The 25,981-nt window shown below is 40.5% G+C and overlaps 1 protein-coding gene across 1 annotated transcript in view; it reads left to right on the top strand.

The window, feature by feature from the left end:
- Window positions 1-562: 562 nt before the first annotated feature.
- The window catches only part of PAX5 (paired box 5), a 424,585-nt gene continuing 399,166 nt past the window's right edge, over window positions 563-25,981 (top strand). Inside the window, exon 1 of the mRNA XM_069237601.1 lies at window positions 563-722. The gene's annotated coding sequence lies outside the window, so the exon portion shown is untranslated. The remainder of the gene's footprint in view (window positions 723-25,981) is intronic.

A 25,981-nucleotide genomic window follows, 5' to 3' on the forward strand; every position in this document is an offset into this window, starting at 1 on the left:
GATTGCAAATTTATTGACGAGGTGTGCTTTCATGGACATCACCTTTCCAAACCACCGAGGGCAGTAAAAGTGGCATCGCAAACCCACACCCTTATATCCCGCATGACATTACAGGGATGAGCCCTTGTCTCACCCGTAGTCCCTCAGCAGCCTCTTCCCTACCGTTGGAAAACAAGGCCCAGTGCATGGCATGGAAACTGCAGAAAGGAACCAAGGCTCTCAAAGATGTTTACATTTTTATTCCTGCTCCTTTCGTCTTGACTGCTGAGGCCATACACCGGGCCAGGGCTACCAACGAGTAAGAATGGGTGGCAGCCCTTACCCCTGGAGCCCCCTAGTTGACAGTTTTAGATATCAGTTGACCCCAATTAAATGAATGGTCTGCTTCAGTATCTCAATAATGCAAGATAGTTGCAGGAGTACTGCAATATTTACAGTAAAGATTAGCTTTCCTGCTTGCATGTCAGTCCTCAACAGATAGTCAAATGTAAATGACAACTATTCCACTCTATTTCTCTAACCAGTGACACTAAATAACCTTTTTTCTGCTTTCCAGGACATGGAGGAGTGAATCAGCTGGGAGGTGTTTTTGTGAATGGCCGCCCTCTCCCTGATGTAGTCCGGCAAAGGATTGTAGAACTTGCTCATCAGGGCGTAAGACCATGTGACATCTCAAGACAGCTACGGGTCAGCCATGGGTGCGTCAGCAAAATTCTTGGCAGGTATATTAATGCAATTAACTCCCTTTTAAAAACAATGATGGCAGTTGGTAAATTAATAATGTGACGTTTGGTTGGCATACTCAAAAATGCCTGATTAAAACCATATATATATATATATATATATATATATGTATATATATTATATATATATATACATATATATATATATATATATATATATATGTATATATATATATGTTTTTTAAATTAAGTATTGGGTTCACGTAGGGTGACTGGTTCTGCAAAGTCTTTCCTTCCCTTACATCCCCTGTAGAAAAATAGAGTGACTGCACTCCTTACTCCATGGTCATCCATTCGTAACTTTGTGGGAAGACAGTGCAAAGATTTTGTCAATACCCACAAAATCATGACCATGTATGAGTTCGACTGACTTTCTTCAGGGCCTGCATTTTGCCATGCCCCCCCCTTGTACCAGTATCCCCCTATAATATGAGAATGACTATATGCTGCTTTGAGTGCCCCTATAAAATCTGATTTATCTTGTGTCAAGCAGGGCAAAAGCATAAAACATGCTAACACTCACACTCTCATTCACTCATACTCACACACTCTCTCAATCACTCTCTCTTTCACTCACTCTAGTTCACTCAAGCTCTCACTTATTCTCAGTCATAATCACTCACAAGGTACTCACACACTCACTGATTCTATTATTCACAAACAATCTTTCACATTTTCACCCATTCATACTCACTGACTCTCACTTACAGCTCTGTTTAGAACTCCTGTATTACCAGCTCTGCTCGGGGGCACAGTGGTTGTGAGCAGCGTTTTCGGTGCCCCCCAAGGCCACTGTAGTATTAGAGAAGAGGGCACAGTGTCAGTGTATTTATAGTGTAGGTGCTATCTTCAGTAGGCGTCCCCCCTTTAGTGGGGGGCATAGTGTTTTGTGATAATGTGGGAAATACCTTGCCTCTGCGCACCATTATGGGTGTGGACGCAGAGGCAAAGAGGCTATCAGAAGGTGCACTACACGTGTGCCACAAAAACGTGATGGAATCAGTGTGCCCCCTGAGGGCTACAATTGCAAGGGGTCAAAATGGGGTTCCCATGAATCCACCAGCAGCTAGTTACAGTTATTCAGGGCACCCACATGCTGGGGGATCACTTCCGCCTGTGCAAGGGAAGACGGATGGGCTGCTTCAGACAACAAGTCCACCTTTCACTAATGCACTTGTAGTCCACTCATTACACGATTTAATGATTAGTGTATCAATGTTAGCCATTGCTTTCGTTCAGTAATCTGCGTTTTATAGAAACTGGTGTCCTGCGTATTCGGTTTTCCAAGTTGAATTTTATGCAAATATAGTGTAAAGCTTTTAAAACGTTCAATGTAACTGTATTTTTTGGAATGTAAATGAAGGGTCAGATGTTCTATGTTTGCATGTAGGCATAATATATGTACAGAAAATGCATGAATTTTGTTTGACTTTTGAATCTAGAGCCTGTATGCTTAATTAAATAATTTGTTTAAAACCCAACAATTTATGCTTAGTAATTCAGTTTGCTCTTTTACTTCACCACGTTTTAAAAGTACGGATTGGAAAAGCCAATATGTCAGGTCTTCGCAAGTTTGTGAGTAAAATGCAATGGTGGCTTGCATTTGTTTGCAAAAAATATAAAGAATTAACTAGTGCCAAAATAAATTAAAATAACATGAAATGAAAACAAAGATTGATCACTAACCATGGCAGCGGACCATGGTATAGGTCGAAGAGCACATGTGCACAAGTAAAATCACATTACTCACAGTGAAATGAGTAAGGCTGAAGTGTATCCTTGCTACATGATGTAATGTATCGAATCAAAATGTGAATGAGGAACAGACCAATGACTGAAGAGGGTTGACACAAAGTATCTATATACATGTGTGTAGTTGTTGTTATGATTCTTTTTGGAAAACATGAGGCTGTGGAGTATTTCCAAATTCAGATTTGCATACAAACGTCTCACTTACCTATGGAAAAGTTCCGAGAGAATTGTCAAGGAGCGTTCAGGTAATTACGAAGCAAATGAGGTGGATGCATACAGAGTCATAAATTGTGAAGATTTACAAACATTTTCAAACTCTTGCCATATGCATCTGCACTTTTAAAGTTACAATGTGGAGTCAACCAGGAGGACAATGAAACATTCCACAAAAATCTTATTACTAATATAAAAACATGCAAAGTTTTTGCACAATTAAATTGCAGTAAAAATCCACCCATACAGCCGTGACTTACACAGTGGCAATTATTGTTCTCTAACTTCACCTAAATCAAAACAAGCATTTGTAATGCAATGGGTCTTGCGTTTGCTTGAGTTAGAGGTTTTAGCGTTGTAAATTCCTAACTGGACTTTTCTTGCCACACAAACTGAAAATAAAAAGTAAAATAGTTGACATAAGCGAGCCGATTCAAAGTGCCACCACCGCCATGAGCGCCAAGGAAACACACAAAAGGAAAAAGAAGCTGACTCGCAGACAAAGTCATCGACAAAAGTGCAATAATCCATGTATCAGAGGCGATGTCCAAGGCGGTAACTAAACCACGCCAAGGAGGGATAAACATGAAGCATTTTCCAACGAAAACAAAGGATCTTTGAAAGGCAAGCCCATGAACTAGTGATAGTGATGGGCGTGCAGTGGGAGTGGTTAAAAATCCAGATACATACCAACACGTCTTAAAAGCAGCGCTTGCGTGCTGCTATGATCGACCTAAAAATAGATCACAAATGGGTCCACTGGAATAGACTTCTTTCACTTTTCTGAGTAGAAGAGCTTGTTATAAATAGAAGAAACCCTGAGCCAGTTAACGGTTTTACAGTGTTGGAGTCTTCCAAGCAATCTTGTCCGTGCAAATCAGTAGTTTTGCTTTGATCTCAGTGAGATCTCAGGGAGATCAGGCAGGATCACCTTATAGCTGGGTAACACTACACTTGTCAGTGGTCTCAAAGCAGGTCCCTATGTTACCTGTTTTTAGTAAAAACAAAAACGGACATTCTAGCCTAGCACCCCAAATAAACCTGAAGATGTAATTGAAAAATAATCTGCCCTTGGATATGTATCCCCAGGGTTTCTTTAGTGTCCTGGCGCTCCTGAGACTCCTGGGATGCAGATAAGACATCTTCTGAGTCCTAGCACCCTCCCCAGAAGCGATAGCAGGCTATTATACGGACCACTTAATCCGGATTGAACATGAAAGGATTTCACTGCTTGCGTTCTGTGACAGCGTTGGTAAGGCTGCCACTTCACCAGAGGTTATAACTGTGCTTCCTAAGTGCCAATGATGTCATCATAGCACCTTAATAAATTACTTTCTGTAGTTCCACAATTTTGTTGATGGGGACGTGACGTCACTACGAATACCCTTATGATTTAATGCCATGACAGTAGTGCAGTGTGTGGCAATTAAATGCAGGCATCTGACGCACGCAGCAAAATGATTAGTCTGCATCTGACTCTATTTACTATTGCATGTGTCGTGTAGAGAGTATGAAGGTTGCAGGGCTCCTTTGCACTAAACACAGTAACAAGAGAAACAAAAGTCCAGTGACAATCTAGGGAGCAGGTGCCACTTGATTTATTTTTTTATCCAACTGAGTGAACGTTTCAGTCTGAAGAAAGTGAGCAATCGTTCCAACAAGGGGGCAGAAGAAATGCAGGGGCCATGTTAATTTAACATTTTTAATATTAATCTTTAATATTTGTCAGTTCATTGGTATATTTGCTGCAAAGATCAATCATGGCCCACACATTATAATGCATTAAATTAATATTTGACAAATTCATCTGTTCGTATTGTTTTATTCTATCCTCGGTTTTATATATGCATGCTACTTGCATTCTTTTTCCTATGTACTCGACATTTAGTAGTCTTTGGTATTCTTGAATCAATATTGGTGACATTAATATTTAGAAATAAAAAATGTCCATAAAAAAAAATTTCAACGGACACCCTAACCACATGCATTCATAAGCTATTCACTAGACGCGCACTTTAAGGTCTTAATATTTCTTTGTTTTAATATATTTACCCTTTCCATAAATACTTAAATATACTGTAATGACCTCGGGAAAGATCTATCTATGTTCCACTTAATATGTTCTTTTTAAAAATATGGTTTGTAGAAATATGACAGTGCAGAGAGCAATTTCTTTAATAAAGGAGAATGTATTACCATTTACAATTTTATTATTTCTGGATTCATCCGCTACCCAATAAAGATCCACCAGTTTTGTTCGACACAGGGCGAATTTGCTTTGCTACAGTCGGATTAATTTAAGTTTTGAACTTGTTGAACCCATTGGCATGTACTTAGCAAGCAGACAAATCACTATTTTTGCATGCAATCACAGAAAAGTAACAAAAAAAACCTAACGTTTAAAAAAAATCAATGTCAGACCCGCCCATTGGTATGCTTGTAACTTCCTAAGTTGTCTGAAAACGCCCACTACAAGACGCGCAGATGGGAGAGATCTTGAATATAACGTTTTCTGACATTTTTAGTCTAGTTCACTATATTTAAATTTGTTATTTTCCTTGTAGTTACAAAAAAACAATACGTCTGTTTATTTTCACTTGTTTTATTCAGCCTAGGTTTCATTGAATAGCAAATGTTTAATCTCAAGGTTGTGTCAAAACACTCTCCTAACATTTTGAACAACAGACTTGCTGTCTTTGAGAAATGTTATGTCATCAGCATTTGAATATCATATGTACACCACTTGTGTGCTCCCTTAGCGCTTTTGCAAACTGGGTGTACATTCCTCATGGATGTTGACCTGTCATGGTAGGCTGCGGTCATTGCTCTAGTCATTAAAAAAGAGATTTGATTGTTCCGTGTGTTGTTTAGTCATGTAATCTGCCTGCCTGAGTTTGTGTGCTCTAGCACTTAACCATTAATTCATATCACGAGACAAAAAGATTGTCCAACAGTGTTAGTGCTTTTGAGCTTCTTTTGCCAGTTTTCTAGCTACAGTACTGCATTTGGGTGTGTTTGTGATGGGTTTAAGCCACCCTCCTATTTCACTTCGATGAGGGGATATCTGAGTGTTACCTGAGTGTGGATGGTGTGCTGGCAAACTAGACGTGCTTTATCAATTATGTGGATAAAATGGAAGTTGGCACTCATTTTCTGTTGTGATGGACTGTGCACAATCTTCACAGTCTCTTGAGCCTTAGAGGTGTCGAAGCGTGGAAGAGTGAGAGGTAGAAAGGAGCTGGGAGAGGCAGAGAGAGCTGGTAAAAGTTATACAGTCGATAGAGAGAGAGAAACACAGGCAGAAAATAAAATAAAAAAAGAGAGTGAGAAAGTTAAAAAACAAGAGGCAAAAAAGGAAGAGTTATGTTATAAAAAGCTCACAAATGTTTCAGATGCTATTTTGAATAGCAATAACTTTGATCCTTCCAGATAAGACAAACAGAAACATAATTGCAACACTTTTTTAGACAAAACCACTGTATACCTGAGAAGAACTGCTGCATACCATTTTGTATGGGAGTGGAGTCATGACAGCAACTCTCTAGTTAAAGTTAGTGGGTGGGTGTAACTTGTGTAATTCAGTGTTGTGTAATCATATGGAATTACCTAAAAATTCCACAAGGTTATGCAAGAAGAGTCATTCTGAAGTTAGCTCTATGTCTTAGCACAAAAATATCCCCTTGCATTCAAAATGGACGTGAGGATGCACTTTTTGCAAAATATAATGCTAAAAGCAAAAGAACACAAGTAGTGAATGCAAACTAAATGTGCTCTTGGGGTAGAATTTTCCCCCAGCTTACTACCGACATTTTGCGCTGTTTTCAAAATGGATACAGTGATGCAGCTTGCGCTGAGAAAGAGCGCTTAGTGCAGCAGAACACTTGTGCTTGTGGCCGCTCGCTAAATGTACTCTTGTGTTAGGAATTTTCCCCCCAAATTACTCTTAATAACATTCCAAGGAGTAATCACATAATTATCAGTAATTCTGTATCAAACAGTAATGTGGAATTATTCAAATTACTCCAATTACTCCGGTGTAATTGAGATTCCATCCTGGCCTAGCTAAAGTTCAGTTTTCAGCCCCCTTAGAATTGGAAACATTTAGTAACAGATACACTAGCCCCTCCCCCTTCACAAATCTTCATCAGTCATTACCAGGAAACTATCTGGGCAACTGAGACTGTTTACACTGATGGTGAAATCGCTCGACTTGGTGAAAAAATGTACAAGCAATACCAAAAAATAAATATGCAAAAGGCATATGTTGCTCCTTCCCCTATATGGCCAAAGGTCGCAGTGACTCAGAGACTACAGCAGCCTGTCTCTTTTTTTAATATTGTAAATATTATCAACACCTAATAATATTAAAACAAGGCACTATGTCATTCTTTGTCATGCCATGTTTAAAATGTGTTTTTCCTATTGCAATCCCTAGGTATCTTTAGTAATCGGTAATTTAATATATACACTACTCCAAATAACACTACTTTCAAACAGATGTGTGTGTGTGTCGGGTGGGGAAAGGCAAGTTTAGTTTGTGCTTTTTTTAAGTAGCAGAACAAATGTTATTATTTTAAAGTTACCATGCTTTGGTGCTAAAACTCCGATAACAGGCAGTGGAGGATTGTAATTGCAGCCATGCACCTGCCTACCACTCCCCCCAGCAGCCTTTAGCCATGCTATTCACCAGGGGCGGCTCCTCCATTAGAGCAGAGGAGCGTCGCCCCCGCCAGCAGTGGCAGCTGTAAACCTTTTACCAAAAAAACGATAATAAACAGTGTTTATTATCGTTTTTTTTGGTAAAAGGGGCAGGGCCATACGCTGTGACGAGCACTGAGGCGGAGTGCACAGCACTCTCCTCAGTGCGCTTGTATGGCCGGCCGGCTCGTGGTACATCTGGAAATCCTAACACTGTACAAGGCATTTTTACACCCTTTACACCATTAAAGGTTTTCTTATTCAAAAATAAAAATGTGATTGGCACACTTCATGTATCTGTGGAGAATGCAACACCCATAGAAAGATGAAGTAACAAGGAGAAATAAAGGTAATTTTCCTTATTCTGCCTCACCTATGGAGGCGTAGGGTTTTGATGCATTCCCAGGACTACTAGTATTGGTAAATCTGGGAATGCCCTAAAGTCCATGAGTGGATGTGTGGGAACACCCACGCATCCACCCATGAAATGCCTTCGCAGGGCAGAGTAATGCAACACAGTGATTTGTGCTCCTTTGAGCTAATCTAGATTCATCAAGTCAGGCAGGGCCATGCAAAATGGCCTTGCCTCACTTGATAAATCTAACTTAAGATTTGCGTCACTCCTGCGGTCCGTTGCGTGGCGCTAGAGCAACACAACTCTGTTAAATATGCCCCTAAATCAGAATCAATCTGTAGCTTGTGAAAATAGCATAACACATAAATTACTCTAAAGTTGCTAATGTGCATAGCAATTTTGTGTTTTTTTTTTTTTTTTTACATTTTCGGAAATTCCTCATGAACGTTTTTTTGAGACTCTGGAGCACAAACTCTCATTTCTAAGAAATCCATATATTTTGTAACAGACTTTCACTAGTTTTTGAAAATGAACAACGAAAGTGTTGATAAGATTGGTAGCTAGAGCTAAAGTTATGCTTTGATTTTGGCTAGTAGAAATCAAGAATGCTAAAGTGGAAATTATGCTTCGATTATTCGTTCTCTGATTCATCAGAGGACACCGGTTAGCAGCATATTGAACTTGTGTTAATCACATTTTAGTTATGTTGATGAACTATGTTCGGTACTTCTAGAATACCTTAACCATAATACATTTAAGGTTCAGTAGTGTCTAATAACCATAACTCCAGGGGCATTTAAGCTTTAAATTCTGCTTGTAGTACAAATAATCAACGCTTTACTTTACTTATCCAACATTCAGAATGGGATAGCTGGAGTATGATATTATACCAGGGAACCTAATATGGTTTGTTTTCAACATCATTCTCCAAATCTTCCTCAGGGTTCCCTAGCATGCAGGAAACAGGTAATGTGTCTGCTCATTGCACCTCTATGTCATGCTGCCTTATCTGTAGCAGATGTCCACAGGCGTGCCGGCACACTTGTCAGAGACACAACTGTGTGAATGCTGCCGTATTGCGATCCCATTGAAGTTGTCAACAATAAATAGAAATTTCATAGCTGATTATTTTCTGAACTACTAATTAGAGAGGAACGATGTCTTAGTTTGCCAAATACCGTGTGATTGTATTTACTGCTGTCTACTAAGAAATGAATGCTGAAAGAGTCTTACATTAAAAAAGTGCTTTTGGATGTTTAATGCCAACGTGTTCAAATATTTCATACAGGTTATAAGTCAGAAAGTTTGCTAATACTGCTATATATTGTCACAAGTTACATTTTGTCACATGTTCCCAGCTGACACGTGTCTCTGATATTTCACTGGCTTGGTGGGAAAAACATTGGTGGGTTAAGGAAAACAGCAACATGTTTCTTTTCTGCAAAGGAAAATTAGGCTCATCGCCAATGTGTGCTATCTTCTTCAGCTCTGCGACTTCTAGCAGTGCAAATGTAGCATATAAATAGCAGTGTTGCCGTTCTACAATGTAAAGAGTTCATAGTTCACAACTATTTTAAATATGACACCTTTCAGAAACGTCACTATTTGATCATTGCCACATGTAGTTATTCAGCTGCTGTAGCAGTGATGGCTTGTGTTATGGACTGCAGTGTTTTTTTCTGATTCATCATCATAATGTGCTTTTGAATGGTCTCGTGCTGGAACTGAGGAGCAATAGTTGGTTGGATCACAATAGCAAATGCTTTTGTAAGCGTTGGTGCTGAGGCTTGCGACTCCTCGGCACCATCTCATTGTCTTGTTGTATCCGAGAAGTAAAAACCAACATATATCCCAAAAACATTTCTGGATTAACCCTTTCCTTGAGTGGATAGTGGATAAAATAATTTGTGTGTTTTTACATGTGATGACCAAACAGAACTGTAGGGATGCCGAGGATTCTCCCATCTCTGTGCAATGTGTCAGACAGCAGCATTTGATCCACCATGGTATGTCCATTCTCTTACAAGTGCCCAAGAAGACAAATAAAGGATTGTGCAGTCACTGTGTGGTTGGCTGCCTGTATTAGCTGATACACATACACCTTCCAAAACAGTGGCTTAGCAAACATTGAAATCTCATTGTTAAAACGGAAGGAAACGTCTCACCAACACTTCCTAAAAAGGTTGCTCTAGGCCCAGTCCGCACTATGAAGATAAGAAACAAGGTGATGGAAATGCTATAAGAACTTAACATGGACAAAGGAAAATCTAGTCCATGTCTCCAAACTTGACGTACCTTTGGCCTAGACTTACTTCCGGTTCCATTTGTTTGACTTTTTAATTAGCAAGCAGAGCTAATACAGGATCTTTGATTCTAGGCAGTTTTCTGTAATCGGGCATCAATATGCACAGTGACCAAAGAAAACCAATAGTTCCACAACATAAGGAGCAGAAACTCATAGCGCTGTACTTATTTAAAACACCTTCTCAAGAGATTTAATTCTTTTAATTAGGGTCTGTTATTTTTGTTTCGGTGGGATTATAAATGTTCATTTTACTTTAGTCACCAATGGGTTGGGGGGTAGCGGTAAGGTACTTATCCCACTAGAGTTAATTTTCAGGAGCAGGATAACTTGAGTAAAAATTTGAATTAGCAACGTATTATTAAAACTAAAGCTGTCATGTTCGGTGCTTTAGATAAATATGAATTTTCAGTTATTGATTAGTTCATTGCTAGATCTCTCATTACTCTTCTTATATAACACACTATACGTTACAGTTCTATAGGAAAAAATATGAGATTTTAGAGCTGCATGGAGACTCTAATGAGAGAAATGTGGCCTGGTGGCAGTCGGAAGGCAATTTTGTATTTGTGCGCAAGATAGAGAAACAACTCTCTCCTAATACTTACCTTTGAACTAATTAGGGAATGAGAAAACCTTTCTCAGATTGCCATGGAATTCTTAAGGAGTGTGAAAAAATAGTTTATTGCAAAGATATTGTGGACTTGTCTTACAATGAGACATGTGAGCTATTCAGAAATATTTAACAAGCAATTGCAATGCAATGGGGCTCGTGTTTGCTCGAGTTAGAGCTATTAACGTTGTAAATTCCTAACTAGACTTTTCTTCCCACATAAATTGAAAATGAAAAGTAAAACAGTTGACATAATGAGCTGATTCAAAGCACCACGGCCGCCATGAGCGTGAGCGCAAAAGTAGAGACAGAAAAGGAAAAAGAAGTTTGCACGCAGTCAAACGTATCGGCAAACTTGAAATTATCCATGTAACAGGGTGGATGGCCAAGGCGGTAACAAAACTGCCCCAAGGAGGGACAAACATAAAGCATTTACTAATGATAATAAAGGATTTTTGAAAGGCAAGCCCACGAAGGAGTGATAGTGATGGTTGTGCGGTGGGTGTGGTAAAAAGCCCACAGAGATTACAACACGTCAGAGAGCTTGCACGCTTATGCTAAAAATGATACAAAGCTCCACAAGATCAGCCATAATTGTTCTGATTTATTGAGCATTTCCTGGATGAAAGATTAGAAAAAAATGAAGAAGACCCATTTTGCACAGGAAATGGCACTTTGGAGTTTGCCATCGTTTTGAAACTTAAATTTGACTATGATAGGGACTAGATGGATATATAGAGAGTCTGCATAAAGAAATTGGGAGCTTTACAGTAATGGTAAGTTTCCGAAATTCCAGGAGGTGCAAGCAAGATGTGTCAATGTCTGCAGGACGCCAAGCTAGCTAGTGTGGCATGAAAAATCTGGGACAATTTCCGAACAGTTCGGGGAACACCTGCACCTTAAAAGGAGGTGCAACCCTTGACAGCGGACGGGAGACTTATATTCACAATATGTAGACACTTGTGAACTGAGGAATTGATAAGCTAGTGGTGAGAGTGAGAAGGGAGAGAGCAGTTCGGAACAGTTCACAGACATAAAATGGACAAGGGCTTACAAGAATATCAGGACCCTATCTAATGCATTGTTTTTAGATTAGTGCAATTTAACCTCCACATAACCTCCCTAAAATGAGTAACACTTCATAAAATGTATCCTGATGGATCAACCAATTTTACCAATCATGGAGTAAGAGGAGCCACTTTTATACAGCTGTCATGGGCATATTTGGAAATTAAAATGTTCTGGGCAGAGGCAGTGAGTAGACTGAATGTTGTCACAGTGCAAGCCGTAACGTTGGAGCACTGAAAAGGCCTGTTGGGGGTGATCTCAATGCCAAAAAAACAGTATATTAAACAAAAATTAGCATTCCAGTGCTTTCTACTAACAGAGGATGTATGCCCTATATTGGCTCCATCCAAAGTAGATAGTTGGCTTAAAGGTCTCCAACAGTGGGCACTTTCAAAAGAAACTTTGGGGCGTATTTATACTCTCTGATGCAAAACTGCGAAAATGCAGTTTACCGCCAGCTTGTGTCATTCCTGAGAGCCAGCCGGGCACCATATTTATGGAATGGCGCAAGCTGGCGCTAAGGATCGGCTAGCGTCAAAAGAAAAGACGCTAGCGGCGATGGGGGCGGCAGGAAAATATGGCGTTAGTGTGCCAGAAATGACACTATGCTGGTTAATGCCAATATATTTGCCGTTAACCAGCCTAGCGTCATATCTTGACGCAATAGTACCCAAAAATGTCTCCTGTCTTATTTCAAGACAGGAGTCATGCCAACCACCCCAGTGGCCATGCCCAGGGGACAGCCATTAGACCTAGTGCCATGCAGGGGGCCCATTTAAGGGTCTCCCAAAGGCACAGAAAAAAAAAATACATTAATACTTACCTTAATTTACCTCTACTTACCCAGGATGGGGTCCCCTGTCCTCTAGTGTCTCTCTGGTGTTGGTGTTCCTGGGGCGTGGGGTGGGCACCTGTGGACCCATTTCATGGTCTTTGGCCACGGAGATGTGCCTGCAGGTACCTTAACGCCTGTTCTGACCCAGGCGTTTAATAATGGCACTAAGCAGGCTTAGCACCATTATTTAGGTTCACCTCTCACCCCTGCGCCATTTTTGCACTGGGGGATAGATATGGCGCTACGGACTTAGAGTCATTTTTTGGACAGGAATGCCTACCTTGCATCTCATTGACGAAAGGTGGGTTCACGCATCAAAAAAATGGCGCTAACTCCAATATTTTGACACTAGACATGTCTAGCCTCAAAATATAAATATGGAGTTAAGTTTGCGCCGTTTTAACGTAAAAAAACAATTATGCTAAAACAGCGCAAACAAAGTATAAATATGCCCCTTTTTGTTAGCAACTGTATGCGATGACAGGCCTTTCTGAAGACTTACGGGAGAACGGAGGGGATACTTACGATTGCAGTTACTTTCCTCAGGTGCTAGATATCATTGGAGATTAATGAACTGTAGCCAGATATGAGGATAACTGTACACCCTGTTTTTGTTTTGAAACCTTAATAGCAGTTAGTGCTCAGATTCCAGAAGGTTGAAGCACGATATTTCATTACTACTCTGAAATCTAAACAAATGTCCACCATGTTGCTCGCCTGCCTGCTGAATGCTAACCTGCATGCACAGGTTAACACTATATTGTTCCATTTTCTAAATCATTAAAACGATGAACTTTTAATATTTCACCTACATCAGCGCCTTTTATTCCCATTTAGGGATCTGCGATAACAACATCTCAGAGCGTCTTTAAAGCTAAAAATAAAAAAATGCAGAAGAGGGAATGAAAGGAATTTCATGCTTTTTAAAGCACTAAAATTATGAAGTTCAACTCGGTCTTCACTTACCCACCTGGAAGCACCAACAAACCCTTTTTAGCATACAGCAACAGTGCATTAATCTTCCTTGCATATGATCTGCATAAATAACATAGTAGCAAACAAACCACATGTAGTTGTGCATAGCTGTGGCAAATGGACTCTTGCAGTGGAAGTAGGGCATGTTTACTGTTGCAAAAGAGTTGTAACAGATGGCTGTCTGGCAATGCCTGGTATAGCCATGTAAAGCTCTAATGGGGAGCAGTGTTTGGCTTAAAATGGTAAAGAGCAAATAAACAGCCTTGCTGTATCAAATTACATAACTCGAGGTACTAAAGCACAAGAATATAAAATATTATTAATCCCAAGTTATTGCAAAAAACGACGATTTAAAAGATAGTGGTCAGGAATTATTTACCTCAAATTACTTTTCCTAGAACAATGTTTCCGAAGTTGAGGGTCACGACCCACCAGTGGGTGCCAGCAGATTTTTGGTGGGTCGGTAAAGTCCACCAATAAATATGCTTTTAAATTCTGTTTATCTTGTCACATTTTCTGGTGCTTCAAAGCCAGGAGTCAGATGTCAGACTATGACTTCTGACAAGTTGCTGCTTATTAGGATTGGTGTTTGATTTTCTTTCTCTTACTGCTAGGTGAAAGAAGTTTTTAAAGTGAATTATGCAACGCCTTTGCTGGAGTGCAGGGAGTTTGAAAGGAAAGGCTGTCGTTTTTTGAAACACATCGATTGAGGAATGCATATGTTTAAAGTGTATTTTAGTGGAGGCCCTCTGTATAACAAAAGTCATTAAATATTGTGTTGTTAATTGCATGAGCGCTGATTACGTTTTGTACAGTTGATATGATAACTTTTTTTCATTTACTTTGACTTTTGTTTAATACTGATACAGCACTACATCGACAAATGTATAAATAAGTAAATTCCATGGAAGATAGATTGTTGCTTTCATGCTCCTGCTATGATTACGATTCACTGACCTTGATACATATTTTTAGATTGCTGGGCCACCGTATCATTCGATTTCATAGGCGTCACCAATGTGTACATTGGTGCCAGGATTTATTTCATGAAGAATACATTTCATAGTGTTAATGTTATAATATGAATAGTTTATAAATAATGAAGTAAATTCCATAGGATACGTTTTGCTGCTTTTGTGTAACATTACCTGGTTTCTAGATCTGTTGTTTACTTCTTTTTATGCATTGGTAATCAAAACATGCCCAAAAGTTCAGGCAATAAAGCACAGTTTCTGTAGATCATAGAACAAAATCCTTTGTACTTTATCTGGGAAAGATGGAAAAAGACAAGGCCCAGTGACTATTTTTCAAATTAACAATCTTTTTATACAACCAAATAAATATTTAGTATTCAAATAACAGTTTTAATTCAAAATTCTGCATCCTCTTTGGAATTCCTTGACCTTATAAAAGAACTCAGCCTAAGGCCTTGTTTTTTCTGTATGGACACGGAATGCCTTGGTGACTTGCAGTACCCTTATAATGTATGGCAGTGGGTACTTCATACCATATAATACTGCTGCATTGGTTTGTACAGTCATTTAGCATTTGAAAATGAAGAGTGGGAAATAGTCACTTTACAGGTATACATGTGTGATTAGGGATATCTCACTTTTTTTTCATTTTAGACTTGATAATCTAGTATTACGTAAAGCTTTCTACCGTGCTACTTATAAAAGCCTTAGCACTTCACATCAGTTTGCATCTTGTTAGTATTTTCCTTAACGATCCAGTTGTAAGTCCCTTTCACATCTAACCACTGAAATGCTGTGTGGAAAACCTTGGCATTCATCCTAACGAGTGTGAGGTTTGAGCTGATGTATATCATATTTAGTTAGATGATCCAGTTCACCAGATATTTCTACTGTTGCAGGGATGTGGAATTTAATAACATTTTATTTAATTTTAATAAAATATCAACTTGTTCATGAGAGAGGTTCCTTCATAAATCTACTTTTCCTCCTTGTAAAATAGTCTACTTTCCCTTTGATGCCATGTAGTATGGCAGAAATATCATTATATAAGAGCTCTGATAATAACCTCTCTTATTATGCCAGGATTAATACTACAGTACAGCTTGAATACTAGCAGTTTCCTTATTTTGCCACCTTTCCCCGGATCTACATACTGGGGTTTGAGGTAACAGATAGCAATAGTTCCAGGGTTGGAACGCCCGTTTGAGTCTGTACAAACTTACTAACTGCATGCTTCAGGGGTTTTCAGCAACTCTTCTCGAATCTTTTCCTATTATGCAAAAGATTGGAAATTTACTCCTGACAAGGACAGAAGTATCACTTGTTCCAGGGTTGGGAAAAAAGTGGTTGGAGAGAAAGTGAACTTGTAAAAGCTTAACAGATTTTCTCATGAGCAAATCCACACATGCATATTTGCTCATGCTAAAATACAGTTCACAAATATTTCGTAGGAGTATTATTTCTACTTCTTTAAATTCTTGTGAATTAATGAAATACGTAAATCTTCACTAATGTGACAGCATTCTTCTCTTTCACAAGACTCATACTGGCACACCAAGTAGTTTTGTGCAGTGCCAGGATGTATTGTGGCACAGTGTGCTTTTTGAGACCAAGAAATAGTTTTGTTTTTGCCAATGTTTATTACAATGGTGAGGGCCTGGCAACTCCCACGGGAATAAAGTTTTACAAAAACTGTGTCAAAACAAGACACGCATTGACAAAACCAAACGACTGACCACCAATGTCAGATGTTTGGTTTTAGCAACACAAAAGGATGATGGACAGAGTGCTGAAACTTTTTAACACTCACCCTGAGTCACAGATCTGGGTTTAATCCATTGTACTTTTGCTCACCATGCATGTGACTGGGTCTAAACTAGGGTGGCGTGGTGGACAAAAAAACAATGGATTAAACCCAGATCTCTGTGACTGGGGGTGAATGCATTGATTAGCATTACATCCATCATCTGTTCTTTTTGCGTTTGATGCCCTTACTGGGAAGGGTATGTACAGACATGGGTCTCCTGCTCACTGCGCCACTGGATTCAAGCTTGCCTGGCTGATGAGGGATGAGGACCTGGCCTGGCTGTTCGGGCTGGACTGTTCCCACGAGGAACAGGGTCAAGACTGATTTGCACATGGCTAGGTCCAAACTGGGGTGGCGTGATGGACAAAAAACAGTGGATTAAACACAGATCTCTGTGACTGGGGGTGAATGTTTGCATTGTTCAGCATTCTGTCCATCATCTGTTCCTTTTGCTTTTGTTGCCAGACATGGGTCCTGTGGTCCCTATGCCACTGGATTCAAGCTAGCCTGGCTGATGAGGGTTGATACCCCAAACCCAGGTCCCAGGATGCTTGTTTCCAGTCCAGGGAGGACATGGCCTGGCAGTTCGGCCTGGACTTTTTCCCATGGGGAACAGGGCTAAGACTGATTTGCATATGGCTGGGTCCAAACTGGGGTGGAGTGATTGGCAAAAAAACAATGAATTAAATCCAGATCTCTGTGACTGGAGGTGAATGTTTGCATTGTTCAGCATTCCAACCATCATCTTTTATTTTTGCTTTTGTCACCCTGAGTGGGAAAGATGTGCCGAGACGTGAGTCCAGTGTGCACTGTGCCATTGGATTCAAGCTAGCCTGACTGATGAGAGGTGATACCCCAAAACCGGTCTCAGGATGCTGGTTTCTGGTCCAGGGAGGGCCTGGCCTGGCAGTTCAGGCTGGACTTTTCTCATGAGGAACAGGGTCAAGACTGATTTGCATATGGCTGGATCCAAACTGGGGTGGCGTGGTGGGCAAAAAAAACAATGGATTAAACCCAGATCTTTGTGACTGGGGTTGAATGTTTGCATTGCTCAGCATTCCATCCATCAGCTGTACTTTTAGATCTGTTGGTTTTGCCAGTGCTTGTTTATTTTCATGTTTCTCATAATCCTGTTGAAAGTAGTTACACTGATATAGAATTCTGAATATTTTTTGTCAATACTAGCATGCATCAATACATTTTACTAAATAATTCTTCAAAGAAATGGCACCTACAATTTTACAATAGTTTAGCAAAACATTTGTTTAGGAAATTTGTTTGCACTTTTTTGTGGACATTTTATTCTGAAAGCAAAGAATCATCAATCTTACTTTCAGACTTCTGCACATATTTGCATCTAATCATAGAGCATTCTGGGAGCATTGTACGCAGCCTCATATAGTTAAACTTTGCAAATGTGTGTACTAATTTTTTTTTACTGTAAACACACTCCGTAATGCAATCTGTGTTTGCAACATTTATTTAGAGCACTCATCCTAATAATAAAGGCTTCATATTAATGAACTATAAATACAAGTTTGAACAGGGTTAACATGTGGGCTCAAACATTACCTCAACTGCAGACAGTGCCTTTTCCTGCTCCATTTTGTGGTACTGTAAACTGGAAGTCAAAGGGTTTGTGTTGCAGGGGGTTGGGCCCTCTTGTCCCAGGAAAACCTGTTGTCCATGACCCCAAACAATATGCTTTGGGCTTCAGGCTATAGCAGTTCCACAACCATGTGTTGGTCCAGTGGTGGAACTACATAGCTGTATTTAAATACCTTTGTAATATGGTCCCTCTCTTCCTGATGATGAAAATATTTATTTGTACTTAACACGTTTTGTATTCAACTACCAGAAGGCAGTAGTCCGCCAACAATGTTATGCATGAATTAGATTAAATAAGTGGGCTTCTGTAAATTATCCGGTTTTTATATTTATTGATGTCATGAGGGTAATGTAGATTGAACCTGGAGCTTAATGACAGATGAAGACCTTCATTTTGGTTGAGTCTGTTGTTTACTGTGGCTACACTACACATATCCAAGCTCCATCATTTTCACATTGACTAATACAAACTGCCCAAACTCTTTCTAAATGAACTTACGTTTCAATCACCACCTTTGCTACTGCTGGTTTATTCCGCAAATACTCACCCACAAAATGATATGTTTCAGTGTTGCATCTATGGCCACAATACATTGATTTACATATCATAAGCTCTACTTCTAGAAGTAGTTTTCCTTAAAAATGCAGTATTTTACTTGGTAGCCGTTCCCTTTAGTAATCAATTTTACACCCTGTATCACCTTTCTGTGAGCCTCTCCAGGTTAAACATGTGGCTTAGACTTTACCCTATTTCGATAGCCCAAGTCTTAACATCTATAATTTAGCATTATCTAAATATATGTCCTCAGGAACTACCAGTGATGTACACAGTATGGCTAAGTTTCTTTCTCCATTGGTTTGCCTTCTGTCTGTGCACCTCTGCCACTCAGTACCTCAGTGTTTTCAGCAATTGCCAGTAAGTACGGAGAGATACATTTTCCTGCAACTGTAGCACCAGTGTAAAATAACATGGTGGCAAATTGAAGGAGGGAAGATACTGTGATACATATATAAATCACTGGTAACTCTTATTCCTTTGAAGTGTATTCTGATAGTGAAAACAACACAAAGTGAAGTTTGGCTGATTCATAAGAATTTACTTTTTCTAAGAAAATGTATGGATAATTTACTTGGAGCATATGAAGTTTGCCAGGAAGAAATGGATTGCAAAGGAGAAAACACAGGGGAATTCCCATCCAAACCAATAACCACTCCACTACCCTTTTAACGCTGTTTAGGTTCCAGAGAAGATAACAGGGACTTGTGAATGCCATTTTTGCACTCATTCGGTGTAGTGGGCAGTTGCTAAGTTGCACATCACTGTAATCAATTAAGAGTTATCTTTGTGGTAGCTTGCTATGCTAAATATCTCACCAGTGGGACCAAAAAAATGTAAAAAGTAGATCCTAGGGGACATCTAGGAAGGCAAATAGAGGGAAATGGGTACCCAGTGGTATTTAAATGTGAATTTTACCTCAAAAAGTACATTGTCCTCATTGTATTTCAAAATTGAAATTGTTTTTAAGAGGTAATCAAATTGAGAGTGAGGTAAAAGCGCATTTAACTTATAGGAGTCAGTCTGGGACTCAAACACAACCATAAACAAACAATGTCTAAGCAAATAGGTCTGGCTTTCATTTTCAGTCATATGTCAGAACTATTGGCTTTTCCAAAGCTGCCAGGTGCAATGAATTGCAGTAGGACCATGGGAGCTGTGTTTAAAACGGAGCATTTCTGCTGTAAGGTAGGTGAATGAATACAGAATCATGATATGCTTCAGTCCATGCAATGTTGCATTTCTCACTCTCCCTGAGGCATTTCTAAAGTGCATTTTGTTGACAAGAAAAAGGCAACGTTGGATTAATGCACTGTTGTTAGAAACGGGGTCTCTAGTTGGCAGTCCCTGTCTAGGTAGGGACCCTCAGTGTAGTCAGGATAAGGGAGATACCTAGCTCAGATAACTCCTCGTGATCCCCTTGGTAGCTTGACACGAGCAGTCAGGCTTATCTCAGAAGCAATGTGTAAACCATTTGCACATAACACACAGTAATACAGTGAAAACACTACAAAAGGACACCACACCAGTTTTAGAAAAATAGCCAATATTTATCTGTGTAAAACAAGACCAAAATGAGAAAAATCCAACATACAATAACAAACATATGATTTTTTGCAAGAATTAACTTTAAAATACAGTTCCTTGAAGTCGATAGCTCAGTTTGGGGCTATCACGGCGTGAACAACAAATCTAACAGCTCAGGTTGCCGGCTGATTCGCGGGCCATCTACAGTGTCAGGAAGACCTACAAACAGTACCTTGGAAATGCAGGGCGTCGTGATCCTCACAGTGAGATCTGGAGTGCGGCGTTGCAGGTGTCGGTTCCAGGGACGGTGCCGGGGTCGTCCGGCTCTTAAAGTCACGTGCGTTGCAGATTGAACTCTGAGCTGATGATGAAGTCAGGAGCACTGGCGTTGATTGCGTCAGGGCTCCTGTACAAAGCAGGACGATGCGCTGTGCGGTGCCTACAGGTCACAGTGCAGGCAGCCTCTCAGTGACAGCATTCTGCAATGTTGGTGAGACCAGGGATGCAGTGTGAAGCGAGGTGGTGCGATGTGCATTGTCTCCAGGTCACGGTGCAGGAAGTGATGTTGTCATTGCTGATGCGTAGTTATCGGTAGGCCCAAAACAGCGGTGCAGAGCGGGGTTCATGCGGCACTCACAGGTTGCGGTGCAGACAGGGACATCTGTTGATGATGCTGGAGTCGATGGCACTGGTGTCGGTGGACCTGGGCTGCGGTGCTGGACAGGATGGTGCATCGTGTGCCTCACAAACAGTGTCTTCAGGCCACGGTGCAGGCTGCGGCGTCCGTGTCAGCATGGAGCGTTGTCGTCAGGGATGCCATGGCTGAAGTGTGAGGAAGGCGATGCGGAGTGCAGGGCCCACAGGTCACGGTGCAAGCAGTGGCTCGGTGACAGTGTCAGGTGACGGCATCGGTGAGACCAGGGTTGCAGTGCGACGTGTAGCACGGCTCCGTGTGGCATAGTCAGGTCATGGTGCAGTAAGTGGCATCGTTGATGGGATCACAGTGGCTTTTCTTCTGTTGCTGCACAAAACACACAGTTCACAGTGCAGTAGGCAGATAAAACTGAAGTCTTTGATATCCCCGAGATTTCCAACAGGATGCAAACTCTACTCCATGCCCTTGAAGAAACTTCACAAGCAGGATACACAGCAAAGTCCATTCTTTGCCCTCTATGAGGCAGAAGCAGCAACTGCAGGCCAACCCATCAAAGCACACACAGTAGAGGGGCATTACTCCTCCTCCAGCTACTCAGCTCTTCTCCTTGGCAGAGGTTTTTTCTTGATCCAGAAGTGTTGTAAAAGTCTGCGTTTTTGTTCTACTACTTAAAACCCTCTCTGCCTTTGAAGTAGGCAAACTTCAAAGGCAAATCTCTGTTGTTGACAATATTCTGCCTTGCCCAGGCTTGTCCCCAAACACACACCAGGGGGTTGGAGACTGCATTGTATGAAGACAGGCACAGCCCTTTCAGGTGTAAGTGTCAGCTCCTCCCTCCCCACTCTAGCCTAGGAGACTCATCAGGATATGCAGGCTACACCCCAGCTACCTTAGTGTTGCTGTCTAGAGGGAATTCACAACAGTTCAACTGTCAGTCTGATCCAGACGTGGAATACACAGGCAGGCAGAGGCACAGAATGGTTAAGCAAGAAAAGTGGCATTTTCAAACTGACATTCCAAAAACCAACTTTACCAAAAGATGTATTTTTTAAATTGTGAATTCAGAGACCCCAAACTCCAAATCTCTATCTGCTCCTAATGGGGGACAGAACTGAAAAGATATTGAAAGGCAGTCCCCATGTTAACTTATGGGAGAGATAGGCCTTGCAATGGGGAAACCGAATTTGGCAATATTTCACTATCAGGACATGTAAAACACACCAGTACATGTCCTACCTTTTAAATACACTGCACCATGCCCACGGGGCTACCTAGGGCCTATCTTAGGGGTGCCTTATATGTAGTAAAGGGGAAGGTTTGCCCCTGGCAAGTGGGTACACTTGTCAGGTCGAATTGGCAGTGCAAGACTGTACCCACAGACACTGCAGTGGCAGGTCTGGGCCATGTTCACAGTGCTACTCATGTGGGTGGCACAATCAGTGCTGCAGGCCCACTAGTAGCATTTGATTTACAGGCCCTGGGCATCTCTAGTTCACTTCACTAGGAACTTACCAGTAAATCAAATATGCCAATTATGGATAACCCAGTCACCAATTCAATTTACCTAGGGAGCACTTACACTGTAGTGCAGCAGTGGTAAAGTGCACAGAGACAATAAACAAGCAGAAAGAGAGTCCAGCATATCATAAAAACAGGAGGTCAGAAGGCAAAAAGATAGGGGAAACGCACCAAAAGATGCCAGGTCTAACAACTGCGTCATGTAATGCCATCAAAAAGATGAGTGATAAACCTTAAGAGTTCAAAAACTTGCCTCTCTTGAATTTGTGCTCTGTTGCACAACAACAGTTTGGCACCTATTGATAAAAGCATTGTAGGGTATGGAAAGTATGTAGTGATTACGGAAAGTAGCTTCCTAATCATCTAAAATGGGAATGAAATAGGACTAAAATGGAAATATTCTTATACAATTACTTCAAATGAAAAGGCCTGTGCCCTCATTGCACTTTTGCAAGTAGGGAGTTGAACATCTTGAGCTGATTCATAAAGGCATGTAAGAGTGCGTAAAAGAGTGCTCTTGCCATATGCATAACTGTTTTTGTGAATTGGTCCTAATGTTGTTCCTTTATTCTACATGTGCACTCTAGTGTCTTATTCCCTTTTAAGTGAGTGCATGTATATACATTATTACAATCATGAAACCAGGAAGAACGTATTGTCCACAGATACAATTGAAGGCTTCTATGTTTTTTTTTAAATTATTGAAGTATATAAATAAAAATATTAAACATCCTTAGAGTTGGCCAGGTTTGTGCTAAACTTTGTTTACTGCAATCTTGTTCAGTGAAGGAAGCATGGACAGACTATACAACCAGGAGTATTAATCATTATTTGGACTTTGTCAAACAATATAGTTTACATTTTCCTCAAGGAGTTGGACCTACCAATGAGGCAATTTATAGGTGAAATTCCAGAACATGTGTTCTAGTTGATTACTTGCTGTACTTTTAAACCAGAGGTTTTGGTTCTCAGCTTTACAAATTAATGTGTTATTATTGGCAAATAAATTCATCTCCCGGTGCCCCAAAATATGTTAATCAACATATTGAGTGCATTGTTTAGTACTGTTCCAATCACCTGCCCATTCCCTGTCTCCTCATCATGTAAATATGACTCCTGTAATCCAGCCTCAACTGTATCCTACAGTTATATTCAGTTCTTATTTTTGAGATCCTTTTCTACAACAAAAAGGAGTACTGTAAATCACCCCATCATTTCCTGAATGTGGGGCGACGCTATATTAAACACCTAAAAAAGAACACAAAAATTGATGGGGCATAGAATAAAATAAGAACACCATGTGGGTGACTCCGAATTTAAGGACATCAACAGTTATAAAAGTTAGAATAAAAGAAGGAATAATTCCTTCAGCCATATAATTGAACATGTCTGGGGGGTTTCTGAGATACAACTACAAAGTGCTTTCTTTTCTTACTGACACGAAATCACCTCAAATGTCCATATGAACAAGCTATCAATGTTTGCTTTCTCTGTAACATGTTTGAAAGGTGATGGTTAGTTGTAGTCTTGAAATACAGAGTCATTGTTACTTAGAACTCATGTAAGTTTTTATGAAAATATTAAAGCAGGGGTAACCAATATCGAATTGAGTGGGAAGGTGCATCGCTAACCACTGTAACACATGCTGTGTCTCTACTTGTAAGCAACCTTCTAGCTTTGTATAGGTGCAAATGACCACAATAAACCAGTAATAATAATCAAGTACTAGAAAATGATTTGCCTCTCTTAGCTTTTCTGTGTGGACATCAATGCCAAGGTTTGCTTATATTTCTGGACACAACGGTTTATGTTTTTTATGTTTTTTTAATTAAATGTGTGAAAAAGAAGGGACAGTGACTGGAAAATGGCGAATACTTACTACTAACTGGGAGATGTCCCTTTCCCCCACCATGCAGAGTCTTGTCATTAATGATGGTATTTAAAATGTAGCATTGAAGTTATCAATGATGTTATGGAACAGGTCATGAGTTATGTAATATTTGGGGTAATTAGGTGTGCATGGCGAAGGTGTGAATTATGGTTACCTTAGGACATGAGTTAAAGTTACTTAAGATAACTTCTGCTGGGGAATTTTAGTTTTTTTTTTTGTTGAAAAATGTTACATTGTCACTGAAATTTTCACCTAACAATACTGTACATTTAACCCTCATTTTTCATTGAATTTTTAGTTTTCAGTAAAGTAATATTTTACACCATGTGTGAGGGGGGGGGATTGACCGGAGGCCCTGGTGCCAACCCCTCGTAGCAAAGAACCTCCTTCCTGTATCCAGGCCACACATAAAACCTCCAATGGCATCTCTCCTGCCTCACATGTCCTTTGGCCGTGTTTGTGTGTGGTTGGCCACAGGGTCTGACCTGCAGCCAGGCCCTCCATCTAACCCTTTGCTAGAAGCCATCCCCACCTCAGGTAGACTTACGACTTTGCCAAAGAGTCACAACACCAAATTATAAAAAGTGAGTCTATCATTATTGTTCTACAAAAATCACCAATATTTTTATCTAATGTATATTTCACTAATACACACAATGCATTCTTTAATTATAGTGCTTATTTTGAAAATAATAAATAATGTTTTAATAAAAACATATCTGTGAATCTTTCTTTTAACATAGTTTTTAATTTTGCAATTTGTGAACTGAAATATGTTAAAGGAAAGACTCAGAGATATATCATTTTTCTTAAACAAAAAAATCATGCCACTAAGTGTTTTTTTACAGTGCTTCAACCCACAACATGCATTCATAAAAACAACCACAAGGGGGTCTTGCACTCAAGCAGTAAAGCATAGATCCCAGCTAGGAGTGTTAAAAAAACTAAAAAAACAATGGTAAGTTGGGATCATGAATTTAATAACCCAGTAAACTTACAGGTTTTTTTTCTAATATTGCCTGAGGGGGCTGCTTAACTTCTGGCAGCCCCCCACAGCATTAAAAAAATGCTTTGTGGCACCCCTGTCGCTTATAGGGGCACCACACACATCAACATATTGTTTATTATAATGCCCTAGGGCATTATGGGACACTCCTTCGGAGCAGTGAATGATAAATGAGCAGCACCTGCCGCTCATTTATTATTAACATTTTTTAGTTACAATTTATATTGGGTGCCCCAGTGCCTACCTTGGGCACCCATTACTTATTGTTTTATTAGGGGGAGGGGGCATATTCCCCCACTCCCCAAGCACCTATGGGCCCCGGAGAACACCATCCCATGGGACCTTTTTTCCCCATTAAGAGAAGGTGACATGCTGCCCTCCCCCCGAGTCACTAGGAGCCCTGGGGGGCCATCCCCTGGGTCCTTTGTTTTTAATTAAGGGTATGGGGCATGTGGCCGCCCTCTCCAAGACATTAAGCGGCTCAGATAGCCTTTTTTTTAAATTATTGACCCGTCCCCCTGGGCCTCTCGTGGGTGCCCGCTACCCTCCCTGGGCACCCACGAACCACAATGTCAGGGTAATGGGGGAACCCCAGGGCCCCGCGGCCCTAGCTAACTCCCCACCCAGCACCATACTGGTGCTGGCAGGAGCCAGCAACTTTAGTTTGCTCCCGCCAAAGTGGAAGCAGTATTTTTTAACTGCTCCCTGACAGTCAGGAGCAAAGTGGAGTTCTCTCCCTGGGAGAGGGTTCCTGGGGATACTTTAGATTATTGCGTACCCAGGGATTGGTTCCCAGGTGCCATTATCATCAAGGGGGGGCAGGGTGTGTGGCCCTGCTCTCCTTTTATTAACATTTTTGCCCCAGCTTATAGGTACCCAGGGCAC

The sequence above is a fragment of the Pleurodeles waltl genome, chromosome 1_2 (genome assembly GCF_031143425.1).
Source record: "Pleurodeles waltl isolate 20211129_DDA chromosome 1_2, aPleWal1.hap1.20221129, whole genome shotgun sequence".
In the NCBI taxonomy this organism is placed as follows: domain Eukaryota; kingdom Metazoa; phylum Chordata; class Amphibia; order Caudata; family Salamandridae; genus Pleurodeles; species Pleurodeles waltl.